We start from the raw sequence: 12293 nt of genomic DNA, 5'->3' as shown, positions 1-12293 counted from the left end.
CAAGAGCTGCCTCACAGCAAGGGCTTCTCTACCTGCCCACAATTCCTTTTATTTCTTCTTCCTCCCTGACCAAGAGGTCAAAAGAAAATAAGTACTAAAAGTAGGATATAAATGAGAATTTAAATGTCTGGTTGCCTTAGTCTTAGCTGAGACATTGCTTTCAAAGTGGAAACTATCCCACTAATACTGGTATTAAAAAGTCCCACGGTAAACAGGACTTAAAGTGAACAAATTCTAAAAATCTCTCCCTGGTTTACAACTGTGTTGAAGCCAATTAGTAAGAATTATACTTACCCTCAAATACTTGAAGAAAAAAATATAGTCACTCTTTCTTTTTTTTTTTTTTTTTTTAATTTTTATTTATTTATGATAGTGAGAGAGAGAGAGAGGCAGAGACACAGGCAGAGGGAGAAGCAGGCTCCATGCAGGGAGCCCGACGTGGGATTCGATCCCGGGTCTCCAGGATCGCGCCCTGGGCCAAAGGCAGGCGCCAAACCACTGCGCCACCCAGGGATCCCTAGTCACTCTTTCCCTTCAAAAAGATTACTACAAAAAAGTACTTAACTTGTAGGTTGGGTTTCAAAAGCTTGTAGATCTCTGAAACTTGGAATGCATTTCTCATTTTGAAACAAATGTTATAAAATATGGTTAAATGTTATAAGATGAAAATATACCTGGTTCCCAAAATGTAGTTGAAGTAATATTATAAAAAGTTGTATTCCTCTTTTACTTCTTTCTATACTGCTGTCACTAAGATACTGTGATAGGAGGAAGCTGTTCAGAGTTCAGATAACCTGATTAATACTTCACTAGGAGAGAAGTCCAGGGGTTAGCATCTCATACACATAGAACTTGATGCATCTAACAAACAAAAGTCAAGAACTACCTATATTATATGACCAATTTTTAGGCTATTAAATTTACACTTAAGGAAGTTTTTATTTAGTGATTTTAGATGATTCTCCAAAGTAAAGATGACCTCTACTTCTAAATACACTACTTATCAGATAAGGAAAAGGTTCACTTTTGTATTTGGATAAAACAAACAACTGTTCAAGAAAACGTAAGTAATTTGAACATTAAAGACAAAAAAAAACCCACTTAGAAATCATACCACACAACATATTAGTGATGTTAGACAAAGAAACAGGATATAAAAAAAAGCAAGGTAGGAGGGAGATTGGTATCTTTCTTTACTTCTAACACCTTGAGACAAATTATGCTGTCATTTGGCCATGTGAAGATTGGTCTTAAATCCAAATTCCTTGAGCCAAAAATGATCATAATTTTAAATTACTTTAAGGCCAATAGTTAATAAAGAAATTAAGCATACAGTATGGAATTACATGCACAATGATGTTAAGAGAAAAACTGATTTTACTACCTTGTACTGAAAGAACATACCTAAAGGAGCAGGTAAATTTTCATAAGAAATACAAGTTATTTATACTACTTATATAATTAGGGAGGTAAAAAAAATGGGTAAAATAGCAGCTTTACTTCACATTTTGCTTACTCTAAAAAATAACAAAATTATCCAATTTCTTGATTACATTGATTCCTTATCTGCATACCTTTAAGTTCTCATTTATTTCTAATTTCTAACATTTAATCATGTCTAATCCTTTCTACCTTACTGTCTTTAATTTCTCTCAGGGATCCCTGGGTGGCTCAGCAGTTTGGCACCTGCCTTCGACCCAGGGCGTGATTCTGGAGTCCCGGGATTGAGTCCCGTGTCAGGCTCCTTGCGTGGAGCCTGCTTCTCCCTCTGACTGTGTGTGTCTCTGCCTCTCGCTCTGTGTCTCTCATGAATGAATGAATAAAATCTTTAAAATAATAATAATAATAATTTCCCTCAAATCCACCTTTTATCTCCTCCATTTCAACTAACATTCTATTCTATACCTTGGTTATCTCCTTTTGAATGAATAAAATCTTTAAAATAATAATAATAATAATAATAATAATAATATCCCTCAAATCCATCTTTTATCTCCTCCATTTCAACCAACATTCTATTCTATACCTTGGTTATCTCCTTTGGTGTGATCTCCCTCACCCTATCCCCTTAAACGGTGACTTTGAAATCCACAGATGTCTATAGCCAAATTAAGGTATAATATTTGATGGTTCCACAAAATTAGCCTTACCTATATTTTCTTCTCTCTTACCTTTCCCTCCCATTCTTCCCCTTCACTTCAGTATTACCTGCTTTACATTTAGCTTTAAGCTTTCATCCCATATACACCAAACTCCTTTATCCCTCCCCTCAATATTTTCCATGTAGCACATTCACTTGTTTAATGGCAAAAATATCCCTCACTTGGGAGCACCTGCGTGGCTCAGCTGATTAAGCAACTGACTCTTGGTTTCCGTTGGGATAGTGATCTCAGGATGGTGAGATCAAGGTGAGATGAAGCCCTGTGTAGGGCTCCACCCTCAGGATGGAATTGACTTGGGATCCTCTCCCTCTCCTGCTGCTCTTCCCCCTGCTGGAGCTTGTATGCCTGCACACTCTCTCTCTCAAATAAATAAAATCTTTAAAAAAAAAAAAAAAATTCCTCACTTGGTCATCCCCATCTGTGCTTGCTTTCCCATTCTCCAAAAGTGAAAACAGACAGCATGACTTAATCACTTTCTTATCCTAAAATTTAATATTTTTTTTTTATTCTAACTTTAGGGGACATCTGGGTGGCTCAGTGGTTGAGCGTCTACCTTGGGCTCAGGGTGTGATCCTGGGGGGGGGTCCCAGAATGGAGTCCCTGTTTCTCCCTCTGCTATGTCTCTGCCTCTCTCTCTCTCTCTCATGAATAAATAAAATCTTTTAAAAAATTATAACTTTAGAAACACTTGTTGCTTTCCTATTTTTTCCCCTGTACTACATGCTCCCTCTAATTCTAAAATGCAAAACACTATTCTATTAAGAAGAAATCTTCAGGGCACCTGGGTAGCTCAGTCAGTTTAGCGTCTGCCTTTGTCTATTCAGGTCAGGATGGAGCCCTAGCTCAGGTTCCCTGCTCAGGAGGGAGCCTACTTCTCCCTCTCCCTCTGCTGCTCCCCCTGCTTGTGCTGTCAAACAAATAAATAAAATCTTAAAAAAAAGAAGAAGAAATCATCTTCAAATTAGTTTCATGAGGTACCTAATCAGGTTAAAAAGTAAACCACAGAACTGAGCATCCACTACTCCCAATATATTCATACATGTTTCTATATAAGATTTCATATATAAGGAAATCTAAATTAATGTGTATATAGTATTTAAAAAGGGACATCGGGCAGCCCTGGTGGCGCAGTGGTTTAGCACCGCCTGCAGCCAAGGGCGTGATCCTGGAGACCCTGGATCGAGTCCTGTGTCAGGCTCTCTGCGTGGAGCCTGCTTCTCCCTCTGCCTGTGTCTCTGCCCCTCTCTCTCTGCATCTCTATGAATAAATAAATAAAATCTTTAAAAAAATAAAAAGGGACATCTTAAAAAATAAATTAGAAAAAATAAATAAATAAATTAGAGGTGAAGTAACTATTTGAAAATGTCCTATTCGTGATATCTTCACACTATGATTAAACAAATATCTCAAAGTACAATATATACATAGGGTGAGATTTGACATTAATGATAATAGATATCAATTCATACTTCTTGTAGCTTAAGCCTTTTGTCCAACTTATTAAATCTGATTAGTCTGTTTTTATTAGATACCCAATATTTTCTTGAAATTTTAAAAGTATTTATAAGTGTCTGCTTAACTTTTCCCTTTACATGTTTTCCCCTTTTACATGTTTATTTAAATTCAACTTACCAACATATAACACCCAGTGTTCATCCCATCAAGTGCCCTCCTTAATGCCCTATCCTCCTACCCACCTCCCCCTTTCTGCAACCCTTTGTTTTGCAGAGTCAGGAGTGTCTTGTGGTTTGTCTTCCTCTCTAATTTTTTCCTCAGTTTCCTCCCTTCCCTTATGGTCCCTTTCACTATTTCTTATTTTCCACATATGAGCGAAACCATATAATTGTCTTTCTCTGATTGACTCAATTCACTCAGCATAGATAGTATTTTTACCTTGTCATGTGTTTTAGGAAAGCCTTTTCCTAAAGAAAAGCTGCTCTTTTCTTGTTCACCAGTATTTGTGATATTATTATCTTACAGGGCTTGTTTGGTAAAAATCTCTTATTTAAAAAAAAATTTTTTTTAAGTAAGGTTCCCCCTCAGTGTGGAGTCCAACACGGAGCTCAAACTCATGATCCTGAAATCAAGACCTCACAGTTGAGATCAAGAGTCAGATGCTTAACTGAGGCACCCAGGCATCCCTTTTTAATTTTTTTAAGTAGGCTTCACACTCAACATGGGATTCAAATTCACAACCCAAGACCAAGAATCGCATGCTCCACCAACTGAGCTAGCCAGGCCCCACATTTGGTAAAAATCTTTTTTTTTTTTTTTTCTAAGATTTTATTTATTTATTCATGAGACACACAGAGAGAAAGGCAGAGACACAGGCAGAGGGAGAAGCAGGCTCCATGCAGGGAGCCCAATGCAGGACTCTATCCTGGGACTCCAGGATCATGCCCAGAGCCAAAGGCTCAACCACTGAGCTACCCAGGCATCCCTGGTAAAAGTCTTTTAAATAGTTTATCCATTTGATGAGGGTTGACTTGGACAAACTAAGTAAATCCATGTAACTAGGCCGACTGCAATACAGTATAAAATGAACAAAGGTGAGTACTCAATAAGTGAAGCTCTGTTTGCAGACATTCTGTTCACAGAATGACACATGACCAATTTATCGAAAGACCACTGGCAGCAGGTATATTATTGACTAAAGCCTTTTTTTTTTTAAATAAAAACTTTTAGGGGTGCCTGGGTGGTTCAGTTGGTTAAGCAACTGATTCTTGATTTTGGCTCAAATCATGATCTAAGGGGTCCTGGGATAGAGCACCCCATCGGGCTCCCCACTCAGCAGGGAGTCTGCTGGTCTCTCTCCCTCTGACCCTCCCCTGCTTGTGCTCTCACCATCTCACTCTCAAATAAAAGTAAAAATATATTTTTTAAAAAAACCTTTAGGGACGCCTGGGTGGCTTGGCAGTTGGGCGTCTGCCTTTGGCTCAGGGCATGATCCCAGGATCCGGGATCGAGTCCCACATCAGGCTCCCTGCATGGAACCTGCTTCTCCCTCTGCCTGTGTCTCTGCTTCTCTCTGTGTGTGTCTCTCATGAGTAAATAAATAAAATCTTTAAAAAAATTTTTTTAATTAAAAAGAACTTTAAATAGAAGTTCTGTATTTTCTTTCCATCCCCTCAAGTGCATTATTTTGGAGACTGATGGCACTAAAAACTAGGTTCCCAGCACAGAGTAGGTTCTCAATGAATATTTATTTACTGAATAAGAGCAATACATCTGCTATTCTGAGTTTTTCAGATGCTGTTCCCATTTTGTTTGAGGGCTTGCACATAAATTAGACTCAAGTAAAAATTGCAAAGGTAAGGGGCACCTAGGGAGTCAGTTAAGTGTCCTGACTCTTGATTTCAGCTTAGGTCATGATCTCAGAGTGGTGAGATCAAGCCCCCCATCAGGTGCCGAAATCAGCAAGGAGTCTGCTTAAAATTCTCTCTCCCCCATCTCTCTGCCCTCCTCCTGCACGTGTGTGCTTTCTATCATCCTCTCTCTCAAATTAAATCTTTAAAAAAAAATTTGAAGATAAAAAAGGGGGAAGGAAGGAGTGTTTTTTTTTTTTTTTTTTTTGGAAGGAGTGTTTTTAATACCAAATTTTCTTCACAAAGCATCTACAGCTTTGCTTTGTGTCTTCTTTAATACATTTATTCCTACACATAGTTTATAATTTTTATCATTTTAAATGGTTTTTTTTTGTTTGTTTCTTTCGTCATTTCCATTTTTGGCTGATGACTGCTAATAAAGAGAAAGCTGTTAGTATTTGTATTTATCACATATCACCATTTCAAAATTTATTAATTCCAGTTGTTTTCTACTAAAGTTTCCTTGAACTTTCTGGGCATTCTATTAGATAATCTGAAAACAAAATTTTTTTTCTTCTTTTCCAATATTTATACCAATTATCTCATTTTCTATCTTATTAGAACTGCCAAAACAATATTCAATAATAGTCAATCATGTAAATGATTATAAAAGGTATTTCTGTCTTGTTTCTGAATTAATAGAAATGGCTTTAGTACATAATGCTTACTTTCCTTTTTCTTTAGTTTTTGGAAAACTATGATATCTTAATAGTTTCCTTTTATTTCAGTGTTATTAGTGGGGTTTTTTTTAATGGCTACTTATATATTTTTTCTTATAATGACATAATAATCTTGGGGATCTTTATGATATGTTGATATCAATCATGAATATGTCAACAGATTTCAGGTGAAATTAACTCAGTAATTATGTAAGTTTTCTTTTTGATACATCTCATTGGGTTATATTTGCTTTAAGTTTTAATTATTTGCAACAACTAGTGAAACTGACTTTTCTTTTTGGAGTTTCTATCAGATCTTTGTCTAAAGATTTTGAAAAGTTTCATAACATTACAACACTTAATGTTAAATTTTAATAGTTTAGGGCTGCATCATCCAATATAATAGCTATCAGCCATATGTAGTGACTTAAACTTACATTAATTAAATTAAAACATTAAATCCCTGAGTCCCACTAGCCAATTTTTAATTGCTCAACTACTACCATATTTTATATAGCACACAAACCCAAAACAGCAAACTCTCTTCTTTAACTTTAAAGTTATAAAGGTCCATATAACATTCTTTAGGAAATAAAAAAACCCAAACCATTTGCCATCTATCTGAAACAAGAAGCAATCATCATAAAAATCAATCTGATTTTTTTTTATGCAACAGTAAAGAAACAAGTCCTTTAATCTATTGGCCACAAAGTGATCTTTAAACAGTAAGTTGTACATAATACTAATGTCAAAAATCCCCTCAAAACAAAATGAAAACTTCTAGGCAAAAAGTACCCCTCAAAAAGGGCAACATCAGATCTGTCAATAAGTTTTAAATTCCTTTTCATTCCCTTGCATAATACTGTGACATCTGGAGGAAAATTTGAGCCCTGGTTTTATTATAAAAGATATGATTGGGGATCCCTGGGTGGCTCAGTGGTTGAGCATCTGCCTTTGGCCCAGGGCATGACCCTGGAGTCCTGGGATCGAATCCCACATCGGGCTCCCTGCACGGAGCCTGCTTCTCCCTCTGCCTATGTCTCTGCCTCTCTCTCTCTATCTTTCATGAGATTTATTTATTATTTATCATGTATTTATTACATGAATTATTTATTTATTATTTATCATGTATTTATTACATGAATAAATAAATAAAATCCTTTAAAAAATAAAATAAAAGATATAGGGGGTAAAAAAGCTTGTATTCTAATGACTTCATCTTTTCAAACTAAGAAATTAAAATCCAAAAGAACTCTTACATAGCAAGCTTAATCTTAAATTCTTTTATTAAACTCTGATGTATTGCCATCAAATAAGCCAATTTTGTAAAATTAGAAGAACACCTGCAGAGAAAACCTATATCCTTTTTTAAAAGCAAATAGTAGCTTATTACGGAAGAGTCTTTTATGTTTTCAGACCACCTCTATTGAAAAAGTTCTTTTTAAACTTCAAAAATACTGTTTTTAAATAAACAAACTCTTCCTGTTCTCTAATCTTTACAACACCCAAAATTTGTACTCAAATTGTTTATAAAGACAGTCAAAAGATTTTCCCCCCCTTTTTTTTTTTTTTTTTTTTTGAGAGGGAGAGAGAGAAAGCATATGTGCACATGTACAAGCAAGGGGGGGTTGTGGTACACAGAGAATCTTAGGCAGGCTCCACCCCCAGCACAGAGCCTAACATAGGGCTCAAACTCACAACCCTGAGATCATAACCTGAGCTGAAAGCAAGAGTTCCATTCTTAACCCAATAAGCCACCCAGACACACCTTTTTTTTTTTTAACTTTTTCCCCCTTTTTAATATTTAATCATAACTTCCTTTGAAAATGATTTGGTTTTAAGTCCAAAAATAAGAGCTTTATTTTTATTATTTTATTTTATTTTAACTTTTATTAGTTTAAACTGTTATTTGTTACAGGTGTCTAAAATCTGAAATACAGGGGTGCTTTGTGGTGTAGTCAGTTAAGCATCCAACTCTCAGTTTCAGCTCAGGTTGTCATCTCAGGGTTGAGGGACCAAGCAAGCCCCATGTGGGGCTCGTCTGCTTGAGCTTCTCCTCCTCTGTTTCCCTCCCCTTCCCCCCAAAATAAATATATCATTTTTTAAAAATCTGAAATACAAGTCTTTTTCTAGACCAACTGATTCACATTTCATATTTCTTTGAAAGACTGCCTTAAGACATTACCCTGCTTAGTAGTTTAGTTTTATATTTTTATTTTAGCTTTAATATTCCTTTCATATTTTTGTATTCTTAGAAATTCGGTTACTGGGACCCTGGGTGGCTCACAGCGTTGAGTGCCTTTGGCTCAGGGCATGATCCTGTAATCCAGGATGGAGTCCCACATCAGGCTCCTTGCAGAGAGCCTGCTTCTCCCTCTGCCTGTATCTCTGCCTCTCTATGTGTCTCTGATGAATAAATAAATAAAATATTAAAAAAAAAAAAGAAATTCAGTTACTATTGATAAGGATCAGAGTTGACAAGACTATGTCAGATGTCAAAAGTTATCTGTTCAGCATTTTAAAACTATTAATTCCAAATGTCTATCTATATAAGACATCAAATAGAAGTTCCTAATTTTAATCACAGTTTCTTTCTGATACAATAATGTATACCACATACAATTCCATTTTTACTGACTGGAGAGAGAAGCTGGGGTGGAAAGAAAGGAAATATTATTTAATAAATAATAAAAGTGAACACTAGCCTTTATGTGAACACCTTGGGGAGATTTTCACTTTTACAGAAATCTTCACTTATCTCTAAGCTCAGTTTAGCTGATTTATCTCCTAAAGGAGTAGGTTTGTGTCAAATTAAAATGACAACTTTTGGAGTTGCTTTCCCTCCCATTTTATGTTGTTCTGTTTGGTCAATATGTGCTTTCTTCTGGATGTCCGGTTTTTTTAAGAAATAAAGGGAACTGCTCTGCAGCACAGTGTCCCTCTTGGGAGGTAAATGAAATAGTTCACACGTGCCACAATTTAAGTCTTTTTTGAGAAAGATGTTCTGTGGCTCTTTAGTCCTCCAAGATGATCAGTATTTTGGATTTGTGTAACCTTCCCCATTTGGGGAAGATATAAAACAAAATACAATCTTTCCGACAATACAATATATTGCCTACTCTGCACCAGATGCTGAGTACTATGGAAGGTATTATCTGACATATGGTTCCTGCAGTCAGTCCCCACTGACATTTACAAATAACCTAACCTACAGCAGGAAATTACAAGTATCCCAAAAACTATGAGTTCAGGAGAGATTACATTCAGCTACAATTGAAGACGGGAGGCAGGGAGAGTGGGGAGAATTCAATGGTGCTTAGATAGGACAGGGCAGGGACTCTTGGGAAGGTGAAACAAGGATAAAAAACTATAAACCTCAGAGCATGTTTCAACTTCTTTAGAGCAGAGAGCAGGTGGAAAAGGAGCTTTAACATTAGCTAAAGTCAAAAGATTTCAATTACAAGCATAATAAATTAACAACCAAATAGATTTAAACTAATGCACCAATTTTACCTCTGAAGCAAACTGAGTATAACCACAAGAAACTTATTTGCAAGGAAACTTGATAAACTGAAGTGAAATTACTGAAGTGTACTAGAAAATAACACACACAGATTCACACAGAAAAAAAGAAATCCTTTCCCATTTTTTCCTTAATTATGCTAAGATGTGAGGAAAATGTTAATTTAGACTACAGCTTTATCAGTTTGTTACTGTCACAGATTTCTTTTAAGGCATCAGGATAATGCTATAGGGTGATTCCCTGGCATTTTGTTCTTAAACATACAAATGATACAGTAATGTGACCAGCTGCAGTTCCCTTCCTGCATTTCAGAAGCTCTAAGGATCCACATACTTGAAGTGCTCTGTAACTTCACACAAAAGACTGGCAGTTGGCCAAAAAGCCTCTGCCATTGTGTATATTCCCCAAGGTTCAAGATCTGCCATTTAATTCCAATTCAGCCATGAAACCACATGTACTTTAGCATATTATACCAACATAAAACAAATCAAATTCCAATTCTAGTTAATAAAAATATTCCTCCAAAACGCATAAAGTATATTTTTATAAATAAGGACATTGAAGTATGTACCCTATATTTTTAAAGAGACCTATTCTACTCCGTTAAGATAATTGTTTAAATTTCCTCAAAGAGCCACCTGGGTGGCTCAGTGGTTGAGTGCCTGCCTTTGGCTCAGGGTATGACCCCAAGGTCCTGGGATCGAGTACCGCATCAGGCTCTCTGAGGGAAGCTTGCTTCTCCCTTTGCCTATATCTCTGCCTCTCTCTGTGTCTCTCATGAATAAATAAATGAAATCTTTTTTAAAAATTTTTTCAAAGAGTTACTGTTTCCTCATAATCTTATCAATTGCAAGAAAACCCACTGCAAACTTGTTACAACACACAGAGATTTAACTGTATTTCCAAACTTCCCTATTTATCATTTCACATACATCGCTAACTGAAAATCAAGAATGAATGTTTTCAACATCTGGTATGTACAGGTTGACGTGACTTAGAACAATGATTGTGAAATTATACCTAAAAAAATGAACTTCATTTCTGCTCTCAAAAGTCAGTCTTAGGGGTGCCTGGGTGGCTCCGTCTGTTAAGTATCTGTCTTCACCTCAGGTCATGATCTTAGAGTCCTGGGATGGAGCCCCACGTTGCGCTCCCTGCTGAGCAGGGAGTCTGCTTCTCCCTCTGCCCCTCCCCTCTGCTCATGCTCTCCCTCTCTCTCAAATAAATAAAATCTTTATAAAATAGAAATTTTAAAAAAATTAAAAAAATAAAATAAAATAGAAATTAAATTAAATAAATAAATAAAATAGAAATAAAAAAGAAAACTAAGTTTTAAAGAAACATGGTCTATCTATTAGGTAGCTATGTTGTTCTACTATATATGTTTCTTGAGGGAAAGGAGGTAAACCTAATGAGAACACTTTAATAGTCTGGCTAATGCTTACCTTTCATAGGAAAGAGCATTTTACAAGAGCAGATGACAATAAACTGAGCACTAGCCTACGTGTGAAAATCTTGGGAAGACTTTCATTTTTACTAAAATTTTTATCTACCTTTAGCTTCTCTCTCTTCCAGGTCTGGACATCTTCCACCGAAATAATAATGGTGTGAATGAGTAAACCTTAAGATATTTCATTTAACAGTCGCAATTTAGTAATGTTAAACCTATAAAAATTTTAAAGATGGGAACACACTCTTTCTTCCTTTTGATGGACATTTTTCTACAATACAATAATCAACTAAGAACGATGTAGAAAAGATTAGCACAAAACTCAGTAGAGTGTAAATCAAAAGTGATAGACTTTAAATCCCCATCCTTGCCCCTTACTGCTTTCAAGTGACATTTAAGGGTTGGACAACCAAAAACGATCTCCAAAAGGATCTCTCAAATGGCCTTTTTTCCCTTCAATGCCAAAAACCTTTTGAATTGAGAGTAAACTAATTAAAGCAAGTAAAGAATTATTCATCATTTACTAGTCAAGGAAAAAAATTTGCTTCACACTAAAGGCAAAACTGCAAAAAAAAAAAAAAAAAACAGAACAAAACCCTAATCTAAGCATACCAAATGGATATGAATTGTTTAACATTACTGTAACCTAAATAACCTAGTTCTAAGTAGTCATAAAAAATCCATACTTATTTCATTGTCATTTATATGAAATAGACACGCATACTATATTACAGAGAGAACAGGGCCTCTGATCTCTTTTTAAAAGATGTGATGCTTAAAAAAAAAAAGCCTGAAAGGCTACACACGAAATTCTTAACATTTATCTACAGAGTAGAAGAGAATGGCTCTGTACTTAGAGGGACGATTGTCAAAACAAGTTTTTAAACCAAAAAGTTGTATTTTCAAGATTACATAACAAAATGTTAGCTGGACAGTAAAAACATGGGCTTAGGTTTTTGAACATGAGTTTGTATCTTATTATTTATTCTTCAATTAAAAACAAAACAAGAAAAAGAAAACAAATTATAAAAAAACAACCACAAAGAAATACTTTTCATTGCCCTGAAGCTTATCAGGATGGACACGGAAGAGAAGGGTGGGAAAGAAACGGAGGCCCAGAAGTTGAAGGGAACA

General features: G+C 35.7%; 1 protein-coding gene across 7 annotated transcripts in view; it reads right to left on the bottom strand.

Annotated features, from left to right (window-relative positions):
• Positions 1 to 12293, bottom strand: part of USP3 (ubiquitin specific peptidase 3) — a 111011-nt gene that overhangs the window by 63035 nt on the left and 35683 nt on the right. The window lies entirely within an intron of this gene.

The sequence above is a fragment of the Canis lupus genome, chromosome 30, assembly GCF_003254725.2.
Source record: "Canis lupus dingo isolate Sandy chromosome 30, ASM325472v2, whole genome shotgun sequence".
Taxonomy (NCBI): domain Eukaryota; kingdom Metazoa; phylum Chordata; class Mammalia; order Carnivora; family Canidae; genus Canis; species Canis lupus.
Note: the sequence above shows the minus strand (reverse complement) of the source record. Positions and strands in the feature narration are given on the sequence as shown.